Consider the following 26,292-nt stretch of genomic DNA (forward strand, 5'->3'; position numbering starts at 1 on the left):
TTCGCCAATGAATCTGTTAATGTGTTTAGATTTCTTGAAATATGTTGATATTGAATTGAATCAAATCGTCTTTCCAAGATCTTTACTCTTAGGAACATGCGATAAATAGCTAGATTACGAACAGAATATGTACCATTGAGTTGTAGTACCATGAGTTGTGAGTCTAGCCTGACAATTAGTCGGCGTATGCCTCGTGCGATGGTATCAGAGAGTAGTTCTATCAACGCGCTATATTCAGCGATGTTATTCGTTGATTGCCCAATACATACACCTCTGAAACTTACTATCTCGCCATTTAGATTAAAAATGGCCCACGCTGCGGAGGATAGGTTTCGCGAACTACGACTTGCTCCGTCGGCATATCCAACACATGTCTCCATGAGGTTTGACATCTGCAACGAATGCGAAAAGGGAATCACTCAACCAGAGTAAGAACTTTGGCGAAAACAAAATATAACAAAAGCACGCAGGTTACTATTTAAGCATAGTAACGCTTGAGGTACAGCCCGTTCCGGGGCTGTGCCAGTGGAATTCCGTCGTAATCTTATTAACTCGTAGGCTCCTTTTGCTAATACTCTTTTAACAATATAGGGGCCCATCCATAAGGGATTGAATTTGCCTACTCCTAATTTATCGGATTCTTGGTCATAAAGCAAGACCAAATCACCTTCTGAGAAGACACGGGGTTTGACATTTTTGTCGAACTGAGCCTTGACTCGTTTCTTATGGGCTTCGTTAGCCAAAGCGGCATCACGACGGGTTTCATCCAATTCGATTTATTCCATGAAACGAGCCTCTTCTTCCGAAGTTCCGGGGAGGAGATCAATTGCGAGTTTAAGCGACGAAATTTCACACTGGATCGGTAAGACTGCTTCTAGACCATACACCAATTGAAAAGGTGTGAAACCGGTCGCGTTTCTTACCGAGGTTCGGTAGGCCCACAAGGCTGCATACAGGATTAGGTGCCATTTTCTTTTATGAACTCCGATCATCCTCTGCAACATGCGCTTCAGGACCTTGTTGATTGCTTCAACTTGTCCGTTGGCTTGTGGATAATACGGAGTAGAGCTGTCGTGAGATAGCCCTAGTTTGGCAGCTAATTCGACCATCATGTGATTGCGGAAGTGCGATCCATGATCTGTAACTATAGCCTGGGGTACACCGAACCTGGCGACTACATGATTGAAAAAGAAAAGGGCAGCTGTTTCACCAGTATTGTCCAATGTAGGCATCGCCTCGGCCCATTTGGTAAAATAGTCAACTGCGACTATAATATACCCATGCCCCCCAGTCGAGGTGGGGTTACATTGCATGAAATCGATGCCCCATTTGGCGAAAGGCCCAACCGCAACTATTGGTTGCAGCGGTGCGGGTGGTCTTCTGGTTTTGCTATCAAAGATTTGGCAGGAATGACAACTTCGGACTGCGATTATGCAATCTTTGAACATTGTTGGCCAAAAATATCCTGCTCTTAATATATTTTGGGCTGTAGCGAAACCTGATTGATGCCCCCACACACGCCTGAATGACACTCATTCAGGGCTTTTTCGGCTTCTTCATGGGCGAGACACCTCCTCAGAACGGTACCGATACCACGACGGTAAAGAGTATCACCGACGATCATGTAGTCTTTTGCTTGGTACCATATACGTTTCTGTTCGGAGTGAGAGGTGTCAGGCCGAAACTTTTGGGTTTGGAGATAGATAATTATATCTCCATACCATTCATCGCTTGCAGATATCAGAAATAAAGTCTCGTCCACTATAGACTCTTTGGAAGTCTCATCGTTGGACGATGATGGGAGATCGCATAATAATTCTGCAAATACTAGAGCTTTCTTTGACTTGGATTTCACAAATTCCAGATCAAACTCTTGAAGGATTGCTATCCATTTGGAATATTTGCCCCCCAGCAACTGTCGCGACAGTATATAAGTCATGGGGTTGCAATCTAACAGAATGGTAGTTTTCCTAAAGAGTATATAATGCCGAAATCTCTGTACCGCTTGAACAGCAGCGAGCGCTAGCTTTTCAACGTAAGAATATTTACTTTCTGTATCATTTAAGTTTTTACTTAAATAATATACAGGATGTTCAACTCCATCGACTTCTTGTACCAAAACCATCGCAATGGTTGTATCTGCTGCAGCTAGATACAGGTTAAAATCCCTAAGATAATCTGGGGCGTACATTAATGATGCTTTTACTAGGGACTCTTTCAAAGCGTCAAAGGAAGCTTGCGCAACCTGGTCCTAATCGAAGGGTACATATTTTTTCAAAATACGTGTATAACCTTTAGCAAGTTCTGCGTAATTTGGAATGAACCTCCTCAGAAAGTTTGCTTTCCCTTGGAGTTTCTGAATCTGAAGCAAATTCGAAGGTGGAGGCAAATTAATGATTGCCTGAACCTTACAGGGGTCGAGACGAATCCCATCTTTAGAGACTAAAAAGCCAAGTAAACGTCCAGAACCGATGCAAAACACACATTTGTGAGGATTGAGTCTTATCTTGTAGTGTCGGCAACGTAAAAATATCACTCTTAAATGCTGCGGATGATCAGTCCGCTTTCGTGAATGAGCTGGAAGATCATCGAGATATGGTTGAACAATGCTCTTGATGTCATGGAAGGCGTAATTCATAGCCCTCTGAAAAGTTGCCCCTGCGTTCTTTAAGCCAAAGGGTAATTTTCAATAAGCGAACGTGCCCCACGGACATATAAATGCAGTCTTTGACTGGTCCTGTGGGCGGATATTTATTTGATTATACCCGGAAAATCCATCCATAAAGGAAAAGATTTCACATCCGGCGCATTTATCAATTATCTGGTCGATGAAGGGTGTAGGGTAGTTGTCCTTCGGACAAGCTTGGTTTACATCCCTATAATCGACGCACACTCTTATCGTCCCTTGTTTTTTCATAACAGGGACAATATTCGATACCCAATCGGTTAGAGGAACCGGGTAGATGAACCCAGCATGGAGAAGTTTCTCAACTTCTGCTTTAATGGCAGCGGCTTTCTTAGGGTGCACCTGTCGAAGCCATTGTCTTACTGGTTTGACATCAGGATACATTTTAATTTCATGTTCAACGATACTCGAGTCGATGCCTGGCATTTCATCGTATGACCAAGCAAAGACATCTCTAAATTCACGAAAGAGAGCATTATATATTTTCAATTCTGAAGGGGAACAACCTTTGCCAACATGAATATTCTCTACAACATCAGGCTTTGTTGAGATATTTATGGCTATAGTCTCTTCTATATTCGATAAGTTTCGCTCGGAATCCACCGTGTTTACAGTATTTGTTAGGAATTCAAAGACTGAAGGGTGGTAAAGATCTTTCTGAGTATCTTCCTCGTATTCTGGAAGAAGGGAACGATGGTGGTGATCATTCCATGGTGCCCCCTCAATCATCATTGACTGTAAGATTCCTTCGTCAGTCCCATGTACTTTCGACCAAGGATCTATCGGGGTACCATATTCCCTAGATCTATCTACCCAAACGCTCGACGAGCGTTGATTTGGGTTTGCCTCCCATGCATGAAACATTGATTGCTACAATATTTCAATGGGGCTTGGGGGCAAAACCATTGCATGATCCATAGCGACTCTGCCTTCTGTGACTTTCAAGGTGGATACCATATTTCATGTTGCTACAAATGGTACATTTCCTATGCAAATAGGAGGTGGTAGCGCGAAAGTTCCCATCATAGTGGGGTCTTTCAACAAACCTACTCCAATGTCTTGAATCGATCGGTCGCTGCCATGGATCATGGGAACGCTCCCTGTAACTTGTGAACCATTAGGGAGGAAGTTTTGTTGATCGACGACCGTAATCCCTCCTTCAAAGGGGAATGCGATCTTCCTAAAATAAGTCGACACAACGGCTTGCATGGCATAAATCCATGGTCTTCCCAGTAGGATGTTATAGCCAAGATTGCCATTGATGACTTCAACATCTATTTCTACTGTTTTGCCCCCTAGTTCAACCTTCAGGTTACTAAGGATACCATAAGGGGTATATATCCTCCCGTCGAATGCTTTTAACGTTGTCGATGATCGCGACAAGGTTGGAGATCCTAAAGTTTTCCAGCAACTCATCGACATAATACATGTCGATGCTCCCTCATCAATAATCATTCTATGAACTGTTTTGTTGAGGGCTTTCACTTGGACGAGGAAAGCTAATTGAGCCGGAAACTGAGGATCATACCCTTTATGATAAAAGGATACCAGATTGGAATCTTTAGGATCCACTCCACCAATTGCTGATAACAATGCCTGCCTTTGGGATGGGCAATGTTGTAATACTTCAAGAGTCGACATAGCAGATGGCGATTGCGCCAAATCCTCTACTATGTTGTAATGCTGTGCCGCTCTGGCACGAGGATTGAATGTTGACTTGTGTATTACTCCCTTTGGCGGTTTTATTGTTAATTCATGTGTGATGGGGGGTACAACTTCTGCCGAAGTTGTCGTCGAACTGCTAGGTTGATCTGTCCCTTTATCGCTCGACACCTGTGGATTCCCATAATCTTTGCTCCTTGTCGAAATTAAAGCATCATTTTGTTGTTTCGAAATCGACAACATAAGTACTTGGGACGGGGAAGCGTTTCCACTATCAACCAGATTTTGACCTGGGTTAGGAAATTGATCACTTGACACAGTTGAGGTATGAGGACTTTTAAAGAACCTCTTTAGCTCAGCTTTTAATGGGCAATCCTTAGTGTAGTGATCTTTGTCATCGCATATTTGACACGGAAACCGTTTCCTATTCCCAGGAGGGTTTGAAGAATTTTTCTTAGGGGATGATCCACCTTGTTTATTCTTCCTCCCTTTGTTTTGATTCTTCTTGCTTCCTGGTTGATTGGTTTCTTTGCCCCTATCTGTCGATACGGCATTTACTTCCGAAGCAAGAACTTCTTCATGCGCATTTTGATTCGAATCCTTACGGGCCTTCTTTTGATTGGTCCTTTTCGGATTCGTGTTTTCCGTGCCAATCACGCCATCACCGGCATGAGAGTCACTGTTTGAATTAGGAGGAGGAGGGATTGAAAACTCTGGTCTAGGGGCGTCTGGTATTTTTTCATAGAGCGTGCCGGACTGAGTATATACTAAATCCAAGTATTGGGCACGAGCGATAACTTGCTCTTCTGTTACGACTCCTCCCTTTGCTACATCTTCCGTTATAGCTGGAAGTAATGACTTTATAAACCACTCAGCTAAAAGCTGATCAGGAACGTATGTTTTAACCATTCTTCGTCGACGTCACCACTCATGTATATGATCTGATATATGAGTTGCGGTTGTCTGTTTGAAGTTAGTCAATATCTCTGTTCCTGTTTCATACCTTATTGGTAATTGAAAGTGGGTCAAAAATGTCGTGGCAAGGGAGCCAAAATTGTCGAACGAAGCTCTAGGCAATTCTATATACCATTTTGCCGCTGGACCTGTCAATGTCCTCTGAAAGAGGCGAAGCCTTATCGAATCGTCATTCAAAGTGTTCGACGAACACCATAGATGAAACGTCATCACATGATTCGACGGGTCTTCACCTGGATTTCCATTGAATTTAGGAATGTCGGATGGGAGTTTGTGTGGAATCACTGGCCACCAAGGGGCATAAGCAATTGGATCGTTTGTTAACCGATGTAAATCAGGCAATTCTAAAGTCGCCACGAATGGTAACTGCTGGTTCAAGTTAGGTGAAGCGTAACCAGGATACGATGGAATCGCCTGAACAGTCGGTCTTTGCATACCAGCATAATGGAGTTGATGTTGGTATGATGAATACGGTTGATGGACTTGACCACTATAAAGTGGTTGATTTTGACCATTTTGAATATATGGTTGTCCAGTATTCGCAAATATTTGCTGTTCAGAACCTTGGTACACTTGTTGGAATTGCGGCTGTTGGTATTGCATTATCCACGGTTGCGACACCATGGGTTGTTGCGCTACACTAACCATTGGACCAAGATGTGGGGTAGTTGTACCCAACTGTACTTGTGTTGTCCCACCAGTAGGTGATTGTGGTTGGGCCGCAGGGTCAAGTGGCTGTTGCATGAGAACCTGAGCAATCTGCGGTTGACACACAACAGGCATTGTTTGAACTTGCGACACGGTCACAATAGCCGGTGTAGTTGGGATGTTTGTCACAGGTACACACTGTTGCATAGAATATACAACTCTCGGTGGCTGGGATAGCACAGGTACCCAACTACTCGTTGCAATTCTGCCATAACTTGAATAAGGTTGAGAGCTCCCGTATGGGTACTGCCCCCCATACGGTAGCAACCCAGAACTCAAGGCAACTGCCTGCCTTGGAGGACTGGATGGCCTAATTAGATTCCCAAAAGGGTCAATTTGATGAGCCTCACCATGAGAGTTACCAGACATTACTCCGGAACAAACAGGAACAAACCATACTGTCGAGATAGTCTCTTGCTGGACTCCTTCTAGCGACTGCGAGCTAGTTGGGACAGATGGTATGCCGGTGAACATTGTTGGATTTGCAGAAGGTAATTCTGCCGTCGCCGTGTCATTCGACACAGTCCTAGATGTCGACGGTTGTTCAGTCATTTTTAGTCTATCCAATTGATCACCTAGTGATTCTACAAGAACTTCCACTGGTGATGGACAAACTTCAGTTGTAGCAGGAATTAGAGTGACCCCTACTCCAAATTGAATTGGAGTGGATACTTGCGGTTCCTCTATAATTTCCTCTACCACAATCAGACCAGGTGGAAGAGGAAAACCGTCAGGTCCGTAAAAGATTTCTGGTGCCGAAGAAGGGGTTGTATCGACCGCGACGGATGTTTGAGGAACAAAACTCTCTGGACCGGTTACAGATGGAACTAGTTCAGTCATACGAGTATTTGCCCCCAGACTAGGATCAGTATTACTGTCCCTCTGTGGCGATTGAACTTCTTCTTTTGAGGCAGGGTTTCCAGAAATGTTTGGAGTGACCAGAATCTCAGATGTTGTTGGAACGCTTGTTCTAACTTTCAAAGGAGATTTTGAACTGGTTCGACGAGCTCGCTTTGTTCGGATTATTTTCGATTCCGGAGACAAAGACGGTTGACTCGCAAGCCTCCGAGAACGACGGATATTCAATTGACTTTCTTCCATGATTGCGGATTACTCGATCAACTAAAATATAAAGGGGAAAATTTGTGTTTCCGATTTGAATGAATTTTATTAGACGCTTTTAAACATAACTTTGCTTTTTCATGTTTTAAGAGTCGAGAAAAAGCTAAAGATGACTCTAGTCACCTTCGATGTATTAACGAGCCCGAAGTGACAAATGCTCGGTTGGACCTTTTCAGTTATAGAGTTTGAAAAGGGCCAAAAGAAACTGCTCTGGAGATCTAGGCAGAGGGTGTGCCAAACCTTTCGCGAAACCACAGAATACGTTTTACGGTACGGGTGGTCGATCTTCGTGAATGCTGTGTTCATTGCATCGCGATTAGTAGGGCGGCCGACACGGCTTCCTATGGATAAAGGATAATTGCCTATAGGGGTCTCCCAATATATACGCGACGGTACGTGGGAGCACAAGTCCGTATTAGTGCCACCGACTCTCAGGAAGAATCACCCACCTTCGTAGAGATCGACAGTCACTATGTTTAACGACGCCGGAACACGTCTCTACCTAGACCTCTAGATGTTTGCGTTATGTTTCAAATGCGTTGTTAGGTTCATTCAGTATATTTTAAGTTGATCTTTTTAAAGTTTGCCTTTCAAGGTTCACCACGAGATGTATATGACAAATTCCTAAATGCAGCCTAAGATGAGAAGCAAGCTTTTTCAAATCTTTTTGACTGATGAAAATCTTAACTACTGAGAGAGAAAGAAGGAAAATTCTTTTCACACAGTTCATACAGCACAAACTAATGCACTTTCTCCTAAATCATCATGCAAACTTTTTCAAATGCAAAATGCACAATGCATGTATTTTCTTTTCCCTTTCTTAATGTGGATGGATACAAAAAGAAAGTGGTTATATAACTTTGATTTCGATTTAAAGCGACAGTAAACAAGCTTTTCCAAAATCAAAAGATGCCTTAAGATTCACTTGCTTAATCACTGGAAATACATGAAATCAAACCAAACTAACGAAAGTAAAATGACTAATCAGCTATGGACAGCAAACAAGCTAACTCTTTAGACCAGCAAAACGCCTAACACAGGTTCAGATCTAAGAGGCCAAAAGCATGACTAGTTTACTTTTCGTTATGGGAAATTGTAAATGAGCAAGAAATACAAAGAACAAGCACAATTTCGTTATATAACAGAGGCTGAATGATGGCAAGTAATATTGGTTTCAAATCATACACAAGACTGACACCTAGCAGCAAAACTAAGTGAAAACAGGCAAGAGAAAAGAGGAAACCCCAAATGCACTAAGCAAATTTGGGTCAACGCAGGCTCTGCACAGTCAAACTGGCTCTCAGCGCAGGTAGCCAGTTCGGGACCTGCGTTGCAAAGCAGGTAGCCTGTGTACTACCTGCTTTGGAAAACGAGAGTTGCGTTTTCACAGTTTCCGGGTCATAAATTTCTCAAAAATGCACGGTTTTTGCTCAAATCAGAAGCATTCAGTCAAGCATACTCAAAGGGATGATTTAGAAGATGCAAAGCTATCACTAAGAGCTTACAAGGATCTTTGTTGATCAGCTCTTCAAATCATGAATCTGCTCAGACAATGAGCAAGAGTAGCAGCCCCTCTACTTCGCTTTTGATATAGTCAAAAGCTTTTCGATTTGGCACTCTTTGGTTCAGGAAATGAATAGCAAAGATACTACAAACACAATCAAATGGATACGATCCCCAGCGGAGTCGCCAGTTTGTTGTAGGGAAAAGTATCCGACTCGGATGACCCTAACCCACTCTAAGGGTGACAGTTCCTTAGCAACAACTGTAAAGCAAACTACTGAAGGTTTTCTTCTTTATGAAAGCAAAAGAGAATGGAGAAAGCACTAACCGTTGCCTTGCGCTTAATGTCGAATCCAAACTCTCCTCCTTGGCCGCTTGCTCCTAGCTCTTTGTCCTTCTGCTCGCCCAGCTACAATGAGATCCTGCAAAACAACAAAGAAGGAAACTACAAGAGGCATGCAATCATAACTGGTTCATGGATTAGTGTAAACCAAATATGCAATCATCACAATATACAATTGAAACAAGAGCACATAGAAGAACCTCAATAGCTTTTATTAATGAAGAAATAAAGGTTCTGAGAGGATTACAACCATTGCAGGCTCCAACCCAGCAACACCTCCCAGCAGAAAGAATTGCTCTTCTTCACCTCTCTCAAACAATCACCCAATAACTCAAGAATGAAACCAACATCATATCATTACTTTGCACAAAATTCCAGCCCCATGAGCTCATAGGAGAGAGCTCAATATATAGATGAATTGAGAAAGGATGAGTCAGCTTGCAACTGATGTGTAGCTGCCTTGTGTCCTCTCTCTCTTCAGTTAATCTTTAGTTGATCTTCAGTTCTTGAGTCCACTTGGTGAACCTTGCTTCCACTTGGAGAAACAAAGCCTCTGACTCATCACAAGGCGAAATACCTGATCCAAGTGTCATTTTTGGAAGATTCCAAAGCTATGACTCACTCTGCCACATGTCCAAACTCGCCCAACGCAGGTGGGCTTTGTTCTGCCTGCTTTGCACCGCAGGTACACCATGGAGTAGTTGTGTTTCAGCGCAGAAACCCAGTGGAGCACCTGCTTTGATTTCAGGATTGCTTGTTTTTGAGTGTTTTCAGGTGGAGAACTGATCTGAGAGCTGTTGGTTTGCTGACCTTGTTCCTCTAGGGGTAGGAACATCATGTTTAGGGAACTTTGGATCCCTTGGATTATTGACAATTCATGCTTGTTGCTGTAAGGCACAAAATTGTCTATAACACTAAGGATACGGAGCATCCTGTGTTACGACAGTCGATGATCAAGTGATCATGTCCTAAGTGGAAAAAGTGCTCAAATTTTGAATTGCTTAGAATTGTTTGAAACCAGAGTGACAGGATAGGCCTCGTTGATACGATCCTATAGTTGTGAATGGCACTCAAATTCGACACTGTATGTGAAAGTTATTCAAGTTTGAAGTTTACAATTTCCTTAAAAAAATCAGTTTGACCAGGATTGACTTTTGACTTTTGCAAATATTAAAAAAAGAATATTTTGGGAATATTCCACAAAAAATTCCCTGCTAGCCAATCATGTTTCGACACTTGGCATTCTGAGGTTGGATATGAGAATGACTGTGTATAGGGAAGACCAATCAATTGGCACCACGTGGCCTGCCAGGAGGCTGCCACATGGTCCCTGGTTGGAGAAGCAGAGGTTACATAAAATTTTATTGCATTCTATAAGATTCAACCCTGGGTATCTGCATTGCCAGCCGAGCGGCCTAACCGGGTGGGCTATGAGTGGTTCTTAACCACTATAGCTCAATAATTATATTTAATGTTTGGTTTCCTAACTGATCACGGTTTCACCGACGGGGGTTTAGCTGGTCCATGTGACCACTACCCCAAACATTAAATGTAACCTCTAATGGTTCCAACAAATTCAGCAAAGTGCGCAATTCTGGGAAAATTTTCCCAAAGTTTGCGGGGTTAACTGCAGTTACTCCAAGTTTAGTGGAGTTTTCTTAGGCCAACTTGGACAAAACTTCAGTTGGTCATAACTTTCACTGGGGAGAACCTTTTTGAGTGATTTTTTTTTTTGAGTATTATAAGCATTCCAAAGCCAATGGTATAGGTTGCAGAGCCAACAAAGCTGATCTTCGGGTACTTTTTCCACACAGAAGCTTGGAGAGCCATTAGGGCCTAGGGAGTGTTGGAGCTGTATTGGGGTATGGTTAACCATTGGAGGTGAAACAAAAGCCATTCTTTACTGTGCTCTGTGTTCTGAACTCATTTCCACAGCTTGTTTTGCCTATTTAGGCTTTCTTATCATTGTATATCCATTTTGAGCATCTAATAAGAGCAAGTACATGCCCATTTGGGGGCCTTGGACCCGGCAGACGTAGCCCAGGAGGGGTGAACTACCTCATCAGCTGTTGTGTTATATTATGTGATTTTATATTGCTGTGTTTTTTTCAGATTTAATATGCTAAACAATAAAATGAGATACTACTCCTTCACACATAAGACTCAGAAATTTACCAAAAGTACTTTGTTTCAATTGTAAGACATGAATAATAGTTTGCACATATAATTTAATGGAAATGAATACCTTGAACATCAAATACAAGTAGTTTCATTTTCAGATCAGTTGGTATTAGAGCTCAAGTTTTGAGTATTAGTTTTGTGCAAAGATATTTTTGACTGTTTTTCAAGTTTTAATGCTTACCAGGCTTAAACTTCAAAGAGGGAAAGGACAATTGGTTAGAGCACAAGATAATCCTCAACCAAGGAGGGCCAGGGTGCCATTATCTCCACCTTCTAATTCACCCTCAATAGCCTTAGAAGAAGCTTCAAGTATGTCTGAAAGGGAAGGAGAATTTCCTGAAGATATGGATCCAAGAGAAGAAGAACACGTATTCAAAAAACGCTTTTTTGGACATGACTGATATGGTAAGAATATTATACCAAGAAAGGAATGATAGGTTGGTTGGAGAAGGATCTAAGCATCAAAAAGAAGGAGAGGGCTCTTCAGGAGGAAAAAAGGTGATGATAATTCAAAGAAAGGACATGGAGGAAATGCTGATCCACCATCCCCATCGTCATCCTCTACCTCAGTAAATCAACCTCATAATCTTAAATCTTCCGGAAAAAGTATGTTTTTAAAGCTAGATGTTAAATTTGAATTACCCATGTTTAACAGTGAAGTCAATGCAGAGAAACTTGACAACTGGATAAGACAGTTGGAAGTTTATTTAAGGATACAAAACTTACAGGATGACGACACCAAGATTCAGTTAGCCTCTTTAAGAATGGATGGAGCAACATTGGTATGGTGGGAAGCCAAGACCAAGGATGAAATTAAGAAACATGGTAAGATTACTTTAACATGGGCTGAATTTATTTCCGCAATTAAGAAGCAATTTTATCCTCTTGCTCATTTACAAAAGGCTATAATGAACTGGAAAAACTTTAGACAACTAAAGGGACAAAATGTTCAAGACTACACCCAAGGGTTTAGGAGAATAGAGCTCTTATTAGGGGTATACTTACAAAGTCAAGACACTTTGCTGAAATATATGGGTGGTTTGCACAGCTACTTTAAACATACTATCCTTATGTTCAATCCTACTAGTCTACACATACAAGCGACGCATTTAGAGACTAGAGGGAAAAACACTTTTGATGAGGGTAGAAACAAGCCTTTTAAGGGGAAAAACAAAGAGAAAACCTTTAAGGGAAAAGGAAAAAAGAAAGCATCTGTCAAAAAGGAGGGTGAGAAAGTGATATGTAAACATTGTTCAAAAGAACGCCAGGAAGAGAAAAATTGTTGGAAACTTTATCCTGAAAAAAAAGAAATCAGTTTAACAAAAACAAAGTAAAGAAGAAAAATACAGCTACTACAACTACACCTTGACATTTAGGTGATGATTCAAGGGATGAAACCAAAATTACAGCCATGGGTTTGAAAAGTATGAAGGGAAAGGAAACTGAAACTAAAGCAAGCACTAGTACTTCAAACTGTTGGTGTATAAAAGGTGTCTTTTTAACTCCTAATTATTTGCACATTAATTATCAACCTAGGCAAGCTTTGTTATTGCAAGAGTGTACAAAGTATGTGGCGGAAATTTACTCACAAGTAATGTTTCTAAATTGCAGTACAGTGTTTTTAGATACAAGATTAAATAGATTCTTTAAATAAAACTCATTTGCAATTAAAGGAAACTCAATGCTCTGAAACTAAATCATTCACTTCAGGAAATTAACAACAATTATCAGTCAAATATACAGTAGCAATAACTCTTTCCTCTTTTAACTGATGTAAATGAAATCAAACGTAAATAAGATCCTCAATCTGAGAACTCTGACAGTAATAGCCAATGTCCTTTACAGTTGTTGACCTCACACACCACACTAAATAACCAATAATAACGTTGCTGATAGAAATGAGATAATTATGCTAACTGTAATATGCTAAAATGCAAAACCAAATGATTGCAAAAAGTAAATGAACAACAATGCTATTTAGTAGAAATGAATAGCAGAACTTATGAAACTGTAATGAACATCAAAGTTAAGTTACTGGAATGAACAACGAAGCTCTGTAATTAAAATGAACATCATAACAATATAGTTGTAGAAAATAGTAATCTTATTATGATGAGAAAGACCGGCAACGCAATTCACTTATAGCATATATAATGAAGTAATTCATTAAATATAGAAACAAGAAATAGTAAAGCAATGCGATTCCAATAAACAAAGATCAAACCAAACCATCACACAACAGAGATCGTAAAGGAATGGTACAGAACAACAAGTGAATCCACCAGGGTCGGGCCCTTAGCCGCTAGTGAAGCACCGCTGGACTACTTCAATATAGAAGAAAGAACAACAACCAGATTATGTATTAATCATATGCAAAAAATGGTTACAACGAGTCGTACTCTATTTTAACAACGAGAGTCGATGATCAAAGTAAAAACACAATAGTAATTTCTGAATAATGATGAATATCTCTTCTTTACAATCGTTGTCCCTTTTATAATGGCCAGGCGGATAAAACAAGAATAGAAGATAGACTAGTAATAGCAATCCCTCAGGATCAAGGGATCCTGAGGGATCCGCTCAATCCTCCAACTTCAGTTAACTCTTTGTCTTTTGCGCTGATGTTGTGATCTTCTCTGTCCTTATCCTTAACTGCGCGCTCCAATCTTGACCTGCTGTCTGGATATGGCTTCCTGGTGAAGGAACAATAGTTACTCCATTTTGTCTTTTCCCCCAGAATGGTAATTTTCCATTTCTTCTCTTTCCTGCATGAGAAAAGACAACAATTAACTAAATTGCAATAATCAATAACTCCCTTGCTTTTTCTATAATTATTTGATATATTAACATCTTAGAATATAAAGGAGATATGATTTAAGGAAAAAGATAATGAAATAAATGTCAAATTCATACCTTTTCCATAGCTCAACACACTCCCCTGCTTACCCTTTTTCATGCCCTCATGAAAACCATATAGTTTGTATGTAAAGCAGTCAAAGAATAGGCCAGAGAAGGAATGTCATGAGGTGGTCTAAAGCCATGATTTTTAGCCAACACTTCAAAGATGTTCCCTGTCTGCCCTTCAGGTAACTCATATATAGCTTTATACCCTTCTGTAGGATACCAGAGAATAGGGCTTCAGAATCTATAGCCTAGCCAATATGGACCTTCCCTCAAGATGAGGTTGCTATAGGTAACAAAACAATCTGCGGCCAATTTAAAATTTTTGTAGTTAAATGGTTCTCTGTCCTGTATATTACGATTGGAAGTTTTCCATCTAAATTTAGCTGCTACCAAGGAATTGTCTTTGATAGAGAGAAAATACTCTACCCCTTGCTGAACAATTCCTTTGTGGATGGGTCCCAAGGTTTGGATTACTCCTTCCTTTTGCATCAGATTCTTATGTTTAGCCAGCAGTTGTAATGGGTTCTTCGGTTCACCCCTGACCCAAAGGTCTAACCCATTTTCTTGCCTCTGGAAGGTGTTATGGGCTTTGAGCCACTTCAACTGGTTGACAACAAATGAAATGAATGCTTGGAACTGTACATCACCCACAAAAGGGCTGGGATTCTTCTCCATTTCTTCTTCTAGCATAAAATTATGTAAATAAGACTCACAAAGTAATAATTGAACTTTTACTCCATGGTGTTTACAACAGTTTATAAAATCCTCAACAGTTTTTAATTCTATAGGTTTCCCTGCCCTAACAGCCTTAATTTTTAACTGTAAATACCTCTCTAACAAAAATAAAGCATAGTTTTTGGCAGGGGACCTGCATGCTAAAACATCTGTATATAAGGAACAGAGAGTATCCATTTGACACATGATTGTTTTCATTCTGTTCTTCATCTCTTTATTTCTTTCTTCCGACCTCTAATATTTATCAAAGGCTTCGTTTTCTGATGCATTGATGTCCCTTAATTGCTACTGTAATTCCTGGTATCTTTGCTAAGGAACAGTTTCTTCCTCAAGCCTTTTTATGGTCAGCTGAGCCTGTGCCAGGTCCTCTTGGAGTTTTGTTATACCAGGATCGTTGTATATCAGAACATCTTTAGCCTGTATATCTATCTGGGTGTCCACATCGTTGGAGGGTATTGCCTCTATTTGAACAACTGCATTACAAAAGTATGCATTTTCTGTTTGGGCAGCTGCTTCTGTAATGGTTGCATGTTGTTCCTTATTGTTTTGAATGAATATGGGCTTGGTTTGAGTCTCCGTGGCCCTTGTATCATGGGATTCAGTTTGGATGGATGCATTCGCTATTTTCAGGGTTCTTTTTGCAATTTTTCCCCTTTTTAGTGTCCTGATATTTTGTCTAAGTCTCTTCACTAAGCTCTGCAGCTCCTGTTGTTCCTTTCGCAACTTCTTAATTTGGATCTTCTTCTTCTTGGAGGGAACAGCTATTTCACTCACTGTTTCTACTCTTACTGAACTTGGTTGCTCAGTTGGATTTTTCTCTCCAAGGGTTGTGCCTTTGCCCTGGCTAGTTTCCACTCCCTCTGCTTGGCCCTCATCTTCTATATTGACCTGACTAGGTTCCTCTGGAGGGGTAACCCTAGTTTGGTCTGCCTCATCCTGAGTGGCTTCTGTCCCTGTTTCCTCTTCACCCATCCTTCCTTCTGATATACTCTTGTTGTGGGCAGAGTTCTCTTGTGATTGCTCTGCTTCAATATTAAGGTTGAGCGGACTTTGGAGTTGAATGTATTCACTCATATTGGCTAGAATCTGGGCCAATTCGTCCTCCTGTAACGGGTCCTGTGGTGGACTTGTATTGGGGGTTAAGGGAAGTTCTACTTCCTCCTTCTCTTCTTTGCTACTATGCTCTGTTTCCTCCTCCAATTCTGATTCCTGGTTATCTCTTCCCTCCAGTTCTGATTGTTGGTTGTCACTCCCCTCTAGTTGCAAGGTTTGCTCATTTTCAGGACTAGATAATTCTAGGGGCTGGCTACTGCTACCTGGAAGGTTTTCAGCTATTCTCAGGCTTGTCCTCACTCTGGAGGAGCGTCTACATTTCTGGGGTCTATTTGTTGTGCTGGAGGTTCTTTTCCTTTTTGGGGCAGGTAAGGCTAATCCCCCATCTATAGCAAACACCAATTCTTCCCAACTAGTCTATTGCTGAGCAAGGCTATAACTTACTATCAATCAAATTAAACAATGGTGGCTCACTACAGTATCTATATGGCGGGATTTTTTTATGCTCTGAGCAGTGTCATGCAGCAAAAAATTTAAATATGTAGGAAAATTTATAGCACATTTATGTTTTAGTACTGCTAGTAATTTGAGGTGGCGTGGTCTTACCACATCCTTCTTCTGTCGCATGTAATGTAGCTCTACACTACTCTAGCCAGTTATGTCCATGGTTCTTCCAGAGATGAAGGTTGGACTCCTTTTCCTTTGACAATCAGGTTCTGTCCCTCATCCCAAAAGGTGGCCATGGCATCTTGAAGTCTCAATTTTTTATGTGTCCATATGGGTCTGACTGCTGGTAGTCCAGATACCTCAGAAATTACTACGTCTGTTACTGTTATTCGTCTTCCTCTTACTATAGAATGATCATCCTGCAAATTCTGTAAAAATTCAATAGCCACTATTTCATTAGGTTGCTGCAACCGTATAAAATATGCTACCCATCCGGCCCTTACTAGGATTTCTCGGGCTGCGTCAGAAACAGTTAGTGTCTGTGGCTCACTGCGTACTGATTGTCCTCCCATATTGTTTGAATTCTACACACTGTTAGCTTTACACAGCAATACACAGAGTCAACAATGGAACAACAAACTATGCTCATCGGATAATATATATATATATATATATATATATATATATATATATATATATAGAGAGAGAGAGAGAGAGAGAGAGAGAGAGAGAGAGAGAGAGAGAGAGAGAGAGAGAGTAATATTAACATAGATACGTTAAAACCTACTATTATGGGATATGATGCAGCCCAATACAACCAAATAAAAGACTAACATGTATGCGGAGTATTTTGGAAGTCACCTGCGCCCCCCGAAAAATGATAGGTTTCCCTCAACCAGTTGAATGGAGGAACAACGTACTGAAGGCAATCGTACAGTGTAAAAAGGAAAAGATGCACATATTCATGACAAGATCACAAAATTATCGAGTTGCTGAAATCAAGGCTTAAAATGAAAATCATGAATAGATATGGAGATGCTATGGAGTGATGTGAAAAAGGGAATAGGACAACTGACGTAGGTAAGATGCTATGCGGTCATCATTCCACTTAAACCATTATGATTGACTTTTTAAATGATATTTCATGCATAAAAGGTTCAAAAGGGATTTGGATCATAATCTCGTTTGAAATAAGGAAAAGAAATAAGAAAAGGGTTTATAATTACTATTGATGTTGAAAAGTATGACTCCAATACCATCAGCAGAGCTCTATTTCCCACAGGTGTTTATAACCTTGACAAAGTTGCTTTTTCACCCTTTGGAACCATAATCCTCCATGTATGCCTAGGAAAGTGCCTTGTGATGTCAGAATGGAGGCCATTGTGCTGGCTTGGTAACCAGATGGATCACAATGCCATTCACTGGGAAGGAGTGAAAGGTGGACAGGCCGACTTGTGATGAGACCCCCCATCCTCCATCTGACAAATCATAGAATTGTTAGTAATCATATTCATATATATATATATATATATATATATATATATTCCTTTCTTTTTCTTTTCTTTTATATAGCACTTCCTATTTATATATAGAGGATGGCTCAACACTCCTTAAGAGTAGGGATGGTGGAAGAAGTTTGAACATATCAATAGAAGAAAATATGCCCTTATTCTTATTCAATAATAATAATCAAAGAGAATTATGAGAATTAGGAAGAACTAGCATGATACAAGTAGTCAATCAATTTGAGTTCTAGTGAAGATAAGGATAGCAAAGTGATATAGATAGTTGTGTCCTTTCCTTTTTCTTATCAATACAAAGCAATCTCATTAAAGATGATAATTTTTCTTTGATTTTCTTATTTCAGTAAGCTCTAATTTTTGTGTCCTTGCATATATTTGTATCTTTTCCTTGAAAGGATCATGAAGAGTGAAACATTATTCACAAAAACTCTCAAAAAGGTGTTGTTCTTTAAGAGGAACAACAAAAAATGCACTCAAAAAAGTGTTGTTCCTTAGATGGAACAGTTGTTGTTCCTTAAGAGGAACAGCAAAAAGACAGTTGCACGCAAAACTGTTGTTCCTTAAGAGGAAAGGCAGAAAGATAAAAAATTGCACACAAAGCTGTTGTTCCTTAAGAGGAACAACAAGAAAAGCAAACACAAGCTAAAGTGTTGATCCTTCGGTGGAACAACATAAAAACACTCCAAATCGAAACTGTTGTTCCTTAGAAGGAACGACAGAAAGTAAAAAAAATAACGAAGTTGTTGTTCCTTTAAAAGGAATGGCAATTGTTCCTTAAGAGGAACAACACAAATATAAGCAGGTGATATCGTTGTTCCTTAAATGGAATGGTTGTTGTTCCTTAAGAGGAACAACAATTGTTCCTTAAGAGGAACAACAAATATATGAGCACACAAGGCTGTTGTTCCTTAAGAGGAACGATTGATGTTCTTTAAGAGGAACATCAGTTGTTCCTTAAGAGGAACAACAAAAATAGAAACCGCGAAAGTGTTGTTCCTTAAGAGGAACAACAGCTAATCCTTGAGAGGAACAACAAAAATAGAAACACACTAAAGTTTCGTTCCTTAAGAGGAACAACTATTGTTCCTTAAGAGGAACAGCAGCTGTTCCTTAAGAGGAACAACAAAAATAGAAACATGCTAAAGTGTTGTTCCTTAAGAGGAATGATTGTTGTTCCTTAAGAGGAACAACAACTGTTCCTTAAGAGGAACAACAAAAATGAAACATGTGAAAGTGTTGTTCCTTAAGGGGTGTTAGATACCTATACCAATAGGTTTCATATTTCATGATTGGCTATGGAAGGTCCAAATTTGTTCTGCTTTGATGACTCAAAGATCACATATTTCCAAGAGAACTCAATCTATGCTTATAACTTGGTATGAGCTTCAAATTTTGATGGATGATTCAACTGCTTAATCTGGATCATTCCATGGTTTAAATTTGCAGTTGTAGAATAGAGAAAGGAGTCTGTCCAAACTGTTTAATCTTGGCAGACAAGTAGTTCAGGTAGAGAAGAAAAGGCTCCCAACAGCTTAGTCTGGGACCTTGGATGAGATAAGGGTAGAAGTAGATAGAAATAACAAAGAAAAAGCCAAAGAAAAGAAAAGGAAAGTAAGGGTCTGCAAGTCCAAGTGCACCCTCTAAGAAGAAATAAAAAATGCTAGGCAAGTAGTTGGGTAAGTAGTTGGGGTTGCAGAAAGGTTATCTTTACCATTGCATATGTGTTAAATGTGCTTACCAAGGCAAAGTCTATCAATTGACAAGGTGTTCATCTTCATCAAGTTACAGCAAGGAGCATGACTAACCTTCCTCCTCCCCCCTTTCTTTTCATTGCTAACATCCCCTTATGAGCTGAGATTCATGGAGGAAGATCATGGTTTCATGGTGGTTCTTGTTCATTCAAAAGCCACATTTCTTGTGTAAAAATCTTTTCATTTTGATCTACTCTTTAAACCAAGTGTTTTGCAAACAAATTCAATGCTTTCCCCCTTTGATCACCCTCCATCCATATTAACTCTAACTGTACTATGTAAATCCCTATATCACCTTTCCCCTACTAGTATTAAACACCATGGTGTATAAACCCCAAATTCTGTATAAATACCCCCCCCTTGGCATTATAGCCAATAAGTCCTATGTTAGGGATCAAATGACATCTGGTCATTTTGACAAGCCTAAGCCAAACCCTCTTTCCCCTTTTAGATCCATTTTCTCACTTTTGGCCCCCATTTACACATAAAACCTATAAAAACCTTGTTTCTACCTTTACCCGCTCAAAATTGCCAAAATACATCAAAACCCACTTGTTCCCCCTTACCCAAAGTTCAAAGATCGGGCGCGTAGTCACAAAAATTTCACGAAAACCCATAAGTCCAATGTTCTCCGCTCATGCACATATGCCGAAAATAATTATTAAATAATCCCCGCCCCCCACCATATCCGTTGACTATTTCGTCCGCCCGACAGCCGTCCGATTAAAAGACTGAAGATCCAACGGCTCTATTCGCAGCGGACTTGTTCCGACGTCTGCTGTTTACCCGCCTTATTCCCCAGTCACATCAGTTCCCCGATAGCCGTCCGATCAGACCCCCCAGATCTGACGACCATCGTTGCATCGGAGCGGATCTCCCATCCGAAAGTTATCTTCCGATGGCCGTATTTTGGGTACGTCATTCGGTTGCCACGCGTCTCCACCACCATTCATCGGAGGTACACCTGACACATACCTCCCCCGTACCGTAAGCGGTGCGATATGAAACCGCTGACGGTTTCCGGTTTCCCTCATCCCACCTATATTACGTCAGCTCCACGTCACCTCCACCCTGCCAGCGCATCAGTCCTTTGTCCGCCCCTCCGCCGACGTGGCTGCCACCGCACCGTCCCCCATGGACCAATAGCATCTCGCCACGTCACCCGATGACGTCAGCTGACGTCATCCGACCTTGACCCCACCAATGACGTCATCACAAAAAGGCGCCAAATTGCCCAAAAGGTCCATATTTTGGCCAAAATATCGGTTTTTACGTTCTTTTCGTTTATTTGCTATTCTCTCTGCTGCATGATATTTACGTTCTGAACTCCGCCAACCTGCTAAAAACGACCAAGGAGACCTCCAGAGTACCAATCCTGCCCGCATACGCGACCTCTGCTCGCTGTTTACCAGGTATTTTTCATCTTCTGTCCTCCGTATGCCTGCAGTTGTCTATAAAATTACTCAGAGAGCTTAAGGAACGAGGAAACTCACAATTTCACCGGCAATTTCCCTCTGCAAACACCCCATTTACAATTGTGAATTCCAAAAACACTAGCAGAGCCTTGTTTTACCTACATTTCATTAAAAAAACTAAGTTCTGTCTGCGCAATCGCGGCAGACTCATTTAAACCAAATTCAACCACTGAGAGAGACAAGGAAAGGCCAAACATTGGTCCTAGTTGCACTATAAATAGTATTTCAACTGCTATTTCCTCGAACCACTCTCTGTTCCTGATAATTTCACCTCCCTGGTACAAAGGCATTCCTCTGCACCGTCCAGCTCAATCAAAATCTTTCTGCACTTAATTCAAAATCCTCCTGTGCAATGGAGACACCTGTAGTACTAAATGTTCAACCTCTGAATGCCCCTCAAAAGAACCTGAAATGGCAAGCCTTGGCAGACATGGATTACCAAATTACAGAAGAGAAGCTTATGAGCAGCAAATTCCACCTTCATCTGTTGAATGAGTTGAAAACCAAGCATGAAAATGGGACAGATGTATTGGGCTTGTGGGAGTCTTCCCTCCCTACTTTCAAACTCCCTCAGGTCAACCAGTTCCCTGAGCTAATCCATCTCTGTGCTGAACAATATGATGTCTCGCAGAGGGCTGTTGTTGACCCATCTGGTTCAGTACTTTTTTATGTTACCCCTCAAGCTATCAGAGACATGCTTTGCTTCAACCCTCAGAAGAAGTTGGTTCCTCTGTCACTGGTAAACCTGATAAAACAAGGGGATAAACTCACAGATGCTCAAATTGTTAAATTTAATCAATTATACATCAAAACTAAGATTGTGATGGGCCCCCCAATTCTTCATGTATATCTCAATGAACTGGGCAGAGACCTTGCAGATATGATTTCTCCCATCTTGGGATACAGTGCAATTGAGCATATTGATTCAACTGTGCTGGTAATGATGCTTATGTTTGCTCCTGGCAAGTCACCAATCTGCTATGACTATGCCACCTACATATCAGACAAGATTCATGAGCAATTGATGAATTTAAGGAGGGATAGGATGTTCAGATACACCTCCTACATTTACCATTTGATCTTGTACCATCAACGTGAGAAGTTTCACTTTTCAATCAAAAGAATGGATGCCCAAGGCAATCCTAGATCAGTGGTCTATTGGTCTTCTATCTTCCACATCAGACCTGAGTCTCCGTACACTTACTGTGAATTCATGGATCTGTTCATCCATCCAGCTATGGCAATGCTGATGAGCTCACCTCCTCCAAGACTCACTGATGATATGCAAAGGGTTCTTCAGCTGTCAAAAGCTTATAGCATTGGGGATTGGTACTTCTACCAAAACCACACTGTCATCAGGATATATGGGTGTGATCTACCTCCTTTCAAACTACCCAAATATGTGCCTATGAGGTTATTTGCCCTAGAGTACTTTAGGCAATTTGGCAGAGTTGATGTGCTTCACTTTTCAGGAAAAGGTAAAAAAGCACAGTTGAAGGTCAAAAGCCAACTTGGCCATTTTATCTATAATGAGAGGGAGCAAGGATGGAGGGAAGCAGAGAGAATGCTTGAGGCCCTTGGCCTGCAAACCAGTTTCCTATGGGTTCCCTATGACCCTAATCATTTCATAACTACGAGGAGGCTCAAATATAAGTTATCTGCCTATGATCACCATAATATCCCTCACATTGAAAAGTATGCAAACCAAGACAAATGGAGGAGAGGGACCTTAGAAGAGCCCTTGTCACAAGAAGAGCTGAACAACAGGGTACTAAGGAATCTAAAGAAGATGGCTGACCTTGAGCTTTGTTCACAGGTATTCACACTTCCAAGCACACAAACGGGAGCAGCTGAATCCTCCACAACTGCCAAGCAGCAAACTACCAAGGCTACTGAGAATATATCCAGCAGAGGCAAAGAAAAGCAAATGGAAACAGAGCAGACACATCAAGAGAAGGAGCAGTCACCTCCAGTGACCCAAGAGAAAACAGATAAAGGAGGGCAGCAGTAGGCAGAGCAACAACAGCAACAAGATCTGCAGCAAGAAGAAGGGCAATGTGACAGTCAGCAGCCCTTACAGCAGGAGAGAGTAATTAATACTCCAACTTCCACTGAGCAACAGGCTCAGAACATAGTCCCTCCTAGGCCAGAAGTCACCACCAATGCCTCGGCCCTCCAAACTCCTCAAAAGGAGGACTTAAGCAGAAAAAGGGATAAAGAAACTCCCCTCACTTCATCTATCAACCAAGGAGAAAAGAGACAAAGACTAAATGATTTTTCAGAAGAGGACATAGCAATAAGACAGGCATTGGGCATGGGCCCACCCAGCAGAGAAGCTTCAGCAAGTTCCTTCCAGCAGGAACAGGACAGGGCTATGGGAGGGGAGGTCAGCTCCTCTAGCCAGCAAAAAGAAGGACAAGTGAGCATCAAACAACAATTTATAGACATCAAAAGGAGGAATGAGCCTATCAAAGTACAGCTGTACAATCATCTGCTAAACATGGCTCCTTCTAATCAACAGAGACTTATGTCTGCCTTTGATGTAGGTGAAGGAAAAATGATCATGAGTCATTTTATGCCTATAGCACTATAGCCCCAATCTGCCTCAGATTACCTCAGGACCAACCTGGAGGTCATGGCCAAAGACATACACCCAATGGAAAAAATTGAACTGCATAAACAGACTGGTGAAATGGTGTATGCCTCTTTAGCAGATGAAACATTGGAAAATTATAAGCTAAAGAGCAGCCTCAATGCCACAGCCTCTCAACTGGAATTGGAGAAGGCATCATCCCAGGCGAAGGACAATAGAATAAGGTCCCTTGAAGACATAATCATCGAAATTGGGCATGATCCCAAAGATATTTCAGGGATACAGGAAATCTTGAAGCTAAGGGATGCTGACATGGCTGCCATGAGAAAGAAAATCAAGATCCCAGCTACCATTCACCCTCAGACAGATGAGGTAGCCCAACAAAGGCATGAGAAGGACACCACAGATTTATTAATCTCCATTTATAAACAGCTGGTCCAAGCACAAGAGAAGTTGGGAGAATCAGAGGCTGCAAAGGCAGCATTACAGGCATCTCTGAAACAAAGAGAAGAAGGGCAGACCTCTCAGCCTCCTCCACAGATCATCAATCTGGAGGAAACTGCTCCTATCACTGCCCCTCCTCCTCAACAGACCGAGCAAACGACAACATCTACTTCAGCAGCGCCAACAACTATAGAGCAGGCCCAAAGCCTAGATATGCAAAAGCTGAAAAACGAAATCCAAGTCCTGGAAGCTCAAATGTTGGAGCTCAATTCAGCCAAAGATTCTTTGGCTAAAATCAATGATAGATATGATAAATCCAAACAAACTGTGGCAGAGAAAGAAAGGGAGGTGAAAGCCCTAAAAAACAAAATAAAAGAGCTAGAGAATGATCTCAAGTTAGATAAAGTGGTGGCTGAATTGAAAGTAGTGCTATGGGCTAACATTGGTAAATCTATCAATGAGCAATGGCCATACATTGAAACTATCCATGAGCAACTAGAGCTCATCCCAAAGGCACAGAGGGAGATTCACAGATCAAGAGCTCAATTAGGCAGTATGCCTGAAGTGGCCACCAGAATGATCAATGTACTTAACCACAGAACAAGTTCCCAGTTAACTGCCATGGGAATCACAAACAGAACTGACACTATCCAAATGGTTAAAAGGGTTCTCACACTGAGAAACTTTGTGCAGACATTGGAAAGAAGAACCCAGGATATGCAGACTGAGGTGAACAAGTTTCTGGAAAAATTTCAAGTGTTGGAAAGCAGAGGACTCCCCGGCTTACTGAACAGCGCAGGGAGATTATTCACACATGACCAATATGCTAAAAGGGTCAATACATTTGCCACCAGCCAGATCAATGATAAGCCCAGCACCTCAGAGGAAACAGGGCCAGCCACAGGACAATCTCTTTACAATAGAGTAGAGAATCTGTTTTTCATAATGAATGAGATTAATCACCTGTTTGGGGTAGCTCCCAATTTCTTCAAATAAACAGAGGTAGAGGAGACAATGGATGCTATTCTCAGGCATCAACTCCCTACGCAAGAATGGTGGACAAATGCAATACAGAAGATTTTGTAAACAGGGAGTCACTTAACAATTTTGTTTCTTAAAGAGTATCAGTGGTCATGCAGAACATAGTTCAACAAGATCAGCATGCATTATGAATTAAAGCTGAGCCAACTCAGCAGATGGATCGGCCAACAGAGCAGAAACAGAAGACTACAGGTGGCAGGGCCGAGAAAATACAGCGCAGCGAGAAATAAAGACGCATTATTCAGCGTTAAAGCAAAACGGCTCAACCGACTCAATGACCTCCAAAGGTCAAATTACCCTCTGACAGACATAAAGAGCATTTATGCTGCATTCAGAGTTGCAATAACTTCTTTTCCTACTTTCTGTACGCATTTATGAAGATATTTTCTCTCTCAGATGACTCAATACCTGAGATATTTTGTATAAGCATTGCTATAAAGTCCCCTTCGCATGAGCTTGCAAGGGTTGTTGTTGATTTCTCCTAAAGAAATTCTTATGTTGTAATCCTTTCTGAAGTCAAATAAAGAAAGTGATGGAATTTCTCGGATTTCTGAAGTGTTGAATGCGTTCTGGTGTCTGTTGATGACTGCTGGATTCCTGTGTATTTCACCATACAATAAGTCTCTGTAACTCTCTCTGTTAATTAGTTGTTTGTTAAATCCATATATGTTATCTGATTTTCAATACTAAGCAACAAGGAAAAAGAATAACTTTCAGGATTTATTCACTGAGTACCCTGAGTTCAATCTGTGTTGTTTATGAATGTTTTCTTCAGCTGTAATCTAGATAAGTGTAATTCTTAATTGCTGCACTTTCAGAATACACCTTTCACAGTAGCCTTTGTCCCAGGAATTCAAGTTATGCTCCTGTGCAGTGTGCTCACTTTCACCTCACCAACTTAATAGAAAATTCTTAATTGCTTTCTATTAGTTGACATACATCACCATCTAATCTAATTTTGTTTGTCTAAAATACACAATAGGCCCTGCAGTTTGAACAACACCAATCCTGTATATCAAGTCATTTCACAGCTCCAGACTCCATTGCCCAATGGTATTTCACTATCTAAACTCTACATCATAAGACCTGAAAGAAATCCTTCAACCAAACATAAACCAAAACCAGAGCATAACAACTAGCCTAAAA

This window comes from Pinus tabuliformis, chromosome 3_2 (genome assembly GCF_031772625.1).
Source record: "Pinus tabuliformis cultivar Carrire ecotype Pingquan chromosome 3_2, CPIR1, whole genome shotgun sequence".
Taxonomy (NCBI): domain Eukaryota; kingdom Viridiplantae; phylum Streptophyta; class Pinopsida; order Pinales; family Pinaceae; genus Pinus; species Pinus tabuliformis.